The following is a 4,917-nucleotide window of genomic DNA, read 5'->3' as shown; positions in this document are numbered from 1 at the left end:
CATTTCTGTTGGTGTTTCCTCTAGAGTATCTACTTGTTGCAAAGAAACCTGTGAAGTTCCTGCCAAATTGATTGACTCGTAGTAGTTGGAGGCATTCTAACAATTCCTCCATCCATCCTCCTCCGACCAGTGAAAGGTCTCACTTAGCCACTGAAAATGGATTCTCTCATAGTGGTCTTTGAAAATACACCTTGGATTGTACGGATTGAAATCTCTAGTAATGAAGGAAAATTTCTCTATCGCTTTCCCTTCAATATCCGCAACTTTCAAGTTCTTAATTTTGTATAATCCAATATGCATAGGAAAAGTTGGCCAAGGTGCTTTCTTCTTCGTATGAAAAGTTATTGACAACCCCATGGAGAGATGATATGAAACTTCTTGCATGACTGATTTATCGTTGGAATACCTTGGTAAAATATGTGGTGAATTTCTCCTCTGAACACTCTAAGGAAGGTGCCATCCTGTGAGGCAAACCAATCTGCTATCCGCGATACTGCTTCCGTTGCCCCATGTGACATGCAATGTGGCTCTTATTGAAAGATCATCTTGTACAAAGGAATTATTAAGTGATCAGTTAGCTTCTCTAATACTCCTCTGTGGCTGCACTCTGAAAGTAGCTTGCAATAAATATACATGGAAGGCTCTCGTGTTGTCCAAGTCTAATTCATGCTAGTGAATGCACTGTGTGCGTAGATTACATCTAGTAGATATGAAGACATATAAAATATAGCTTGACCATCCTTGGGAGGACTAAGGGCGTTAGACACATGGATTGCAACTGTTGAGCCAACAAATATAACTAGTTGAATGGCTTACCTTTTTTCACAACCCGGTCCAATAAGAAATCCCACCCTTCAGGAAAGGTCTCGGTGTTATGCTGACCGTAGATTCTCCAACATAGGATGATCAACTCCTAATAGACACTCCTAAGATATTTTTTCTTGTATGTGTTGGTGGGTATCTAACAAAACTTTGATGGTTCTTTCACCCAACCTTTAACAATCTCCTTGGTGCTCAAGTAGTTGTCCTTCACATAGAAGAACGAATCCATGAGCGATTCTAGCTTAGGAAAATGGTACGTAATATGATAATATGTTGCCATAAAAGAAGCAAGGCTTTGTCCACTGGTACTTCCAAGAGTCATAGTATTTGGATCTATATGAGAAAGTATCCAGGTAATAACATCTGTACATGGAAATGTTGGGTACTTGCATGCAACCTTGTGTAACCCTGCCTTCTAGACATTAATGTACACCTGTCGGTCCTCCAGATTTTCTTTGAAGGTTCTTGTTAAGAATATTTCATTCACCTTCTGCCATGTGAGACTTGATTCCTTTTCCACAAACATTCGAGTGTCCGAGTATATTGGCAAGTAAACTAGTGTACTCTCAACTGCCTTCTCGGTGTTGCTCTCTATGGTATCCTCTGAAGCAGTTCTCTTGGGTACCATGATAACAGTGACTGATGAAGAGAAATTCTCAACACCTACAATACCTGTGGGAGGAAAAAACACTCATGGAAAACAATAAATTAGCTTCAGGAAATAAACTTACAAAGAAATATCAGGCACAATGACATGCATTGACTGGGAAAATTATGCAATTATGCAAGTAGGAGGAGGGAGACTGGTTGTGGGAACTATGAATTGTGTAGTCTCAGTAGCCAATGACGTAGCTTGAGGCTAGAGACTATGCAATGTGCAGTCAACCTAGGCAGACTCTGGGAGAGACTGTGCATTGTGCAATCTCAGTGACCAAGCTGGTAGGCCTGAGCCCTGGAACTAAACAATGCATAGTTGGGTCAAAATGTACTAATCATTTCATAGCCTCAGAGGCCAAGTTGAAAGCTTGAGCCTCGGAATTGTGCAATGCCCAGCTAGACAAGGTGAAAACTAGCCAAGAGAAGGGTAGATATGCTCGGTGAGAGTGTGGGAAATAAGAATATATGAGTGATGGTGCATGTTAAAGTGAATATATGAATAATATGGATATATCAATGAAAAAAAAGTCTAGAAGATCAACATGAAAAAGGAAAAATAAACATGCAAGAAGATTCGTCGCACGATGACTACTAACAAGAAAAAATAAGAAAGCTAATGTGACACTTGTGAAAGGTGAACGATAGATCGAATCAACACTTGAAAAATCTAATATACATTAAAACGCCAAAAACCATGAAAATAAACAAGAAAAATAGCACTCATAGAAGCCAAATGACAAAATCCAATGGAAAAAGCAACAAAAGACAACAAAAGAAAAACTCACTCAGAAAAGCATCGAAAACTCCATCGAAGGCTCCTTGATATTCTTGGGAATGCTAGAGCTCCAAGATTGAATGTACAAATGAGCTCTAGGGGATTCAATTAAATATATATGGATTGGTTGAGGTTTGTGACCCACATGCCTAAAATCAAGGAAAAAGTGACACTTTGCAGAAAGTTTAAAAATTAGTAAGTGTGCCACCTTTGGGAAACTAATTAGTGAATCCCTATTTTCAATGGATTTTTTTGATTTTTTGCTTTTTTCTTTTTCATAAAAAATTGCATGCACACTTCCAAGAAGGATTGCACAATTCCCGCGGACTAGGCAACTTCTTCACTCAGTGCATTGCACAGTTTCTGAGCTCAAGGGATGGTTTGCACAGGTTCCATCTTCAAGGTTGGGATTCCATCCATAATTGTGCATTTCTCAAGCTCAAGGTTGGCCTATTTTTGGTGGTGGTGGACCTTCCAACATCCAGGGGATCTCCTCGATATGAAGTCCCAATTAGACCTCACACCATTTGGTGTAGGAGTACCATCTAGAATGTGGCACAATTTCCAACGCAGTGGATTTTAATTATTTCCCTTGGCTACAATAATGCATAGAGTGATGTATGATGACTTTGGACAGAACAAGTGTGTGACAAAGAACTTGCAGGTTGCTAGGTAAGAGGTTGAACAACGTCATGTAGCAGCTCATAATGCAGCATCCGCACAGGTCCATTTGGAGGAAATGAAGGCAACGATACTTGGTGAATTGTCAACACTTGCAGAGACCATGAAAAATATTTATGAGGATCTTGTTACCATGCTTAAGGTAGTTATCCACTTGCATGGCTTGCAAAAATAGTGCAAATATTTTATCAAAACTCTCAGGAATGTACAAGTTGTTGTCACTATCATGCATGAATGGTCAAAGTGCTACAAAGGGGCACAACTTGACTTGGGTAAGAAAATGAAGCAACAGGCAGAGCTGGAGAGACAAAGATTACAGATGATGATCCAGAATAACAAACATCTCGCCTCATTCATTGGTAACATTCAAGCCCCATATGCATGGTTATACAACGGTCTAGATTTCTTGGTGAAGTCCTATAGGATCCCATCAATTGGCTCACTCAATGAAGAAAAGCCTAGGAACCAGTTCAAGTAGGAGATAGAAGAATACTTGGAGAAGCTTAGACAGATTGCCACCAAGGAAGATTTGGAGGTGAACAAATAGAAGATGAAGAACTACATCGATGTCCCTATACAAGTGAGAAAAATGTTTCTCATGCTCCAGAAGGAAGTTCAAATTGGTTCCAAATCATTTACCCAGATGCCATGGAAGCTAGAGTTTGCTTCCATCTAGACATCATCACACAGTTTGGGGATTTCATCAAACAATACCAATCTTGTCACTGATACGTGACCGAAAGATATCAAGTGGAAGTTGTTGATTTAGAGTTTCCCCAAACTAAAGCATCATGGTGTTTTGTCTTGTTGCATTGTCTAGTTGACTCTACCCAATTTTGTTTTATGTGGGTACGAGTATAAATTGTAATATTCTTTTGTAGATAATATATAAGTGGAATTCCAAGTGTAAACATTGGAACGTGAAGAGTCATGATGTAATGTAATGAGTCATTTTGTAAAAGAAGTTCAAGAGTCACGGGGAAGTCCAAAAGTCACAAAGGGAAGTTCAATAATCAACCCCTCTTGTTATAAATACACCCTCATAACTCATGTAAAGGGCATTTGGGAGCCTAGATTTTGGCTAGGCTTAGGCTTAGAATCAGGAGATTAGGAGTTTGTGAGAAACTTGGCTTCTCCGTAACATAGAGGGAGTATATTTCTTTGGAGGAGTAGGTGATGTTGAATTCACGTTCCACTTTTGGGGATAGTGATCTGTCAATGGTATATGTATGACTGGAACTTTCACTTAATAAAATATTAGAGCCGACACGTTTTCATGCATATGTTGTAAATAAAGTAGGACTATTCTTGTTATGTCTACAATGTATGTTATTTAACTTACACTTAAGCTTATGAACTATTTCGTTTGCATTGGTAAGAATCTTGTTGCATGTGTGTTGTTGTTTAATTCATCACTGTTAACTTGTGAACTATTTCACATATTATATTGTGATGTCATTTATGCTCGTGTGTTCCTTTCAAGCTGCATACTATTACAGGATTCTAAGGGGCTCACTCATTTTCCCTTCTGAGTGGTAGAACCTTCATGCATCGCACTTGACTTTCCACAGGGTCACACTTATTCTCACCAAAGTCATCATACATCACTCTATGCATTATTGCAGCAAATGGACATCATTAAAATCCACTGCATCGAAAATCGGGTCGTATTTCAGATGGGACTCCTACACCAAATGGTGTGAGGTATAATTGGGACTTCATATTGGGGAGATCCCATGAATGTTGGTAGGTCCAACACTGTTAACATTGTTGGCGATAGAAGGAGGGCTAGGTGACAACTTGTTGTGTTGTAGTAATCACCTTTAATTGACTAATACTACAACCATTTAATTTTCAAGCCAAGGTAGGTTTGTTTATTTCAAAGGAGTTTGCACTATCTGTGCTGATACACCAAATTCAAGGATGAAAATGGAAATACTGTAATATGTTGTTGAGTCAATTGCAAAAATTAATATTCATGA

Source organism: Pinus tabuliformis, chromosome 3_2 (genome assembly GCF_031772625.1).
Source record: "Pinus tabuliformis cultivar Carrire ecotype Pingquan chromosome 3_2, CPIR1, whole genome shotgun sequence".
Taxonomy (NCBI): Eukaryota; Viridiplantae; Streptophyta; class Pinopsida; order Pinales; family Pinaceae; genus Pinus; species Pinus tabuliformis.
This window is presented reverse-complemented; position numbering follows the sequence as displayed.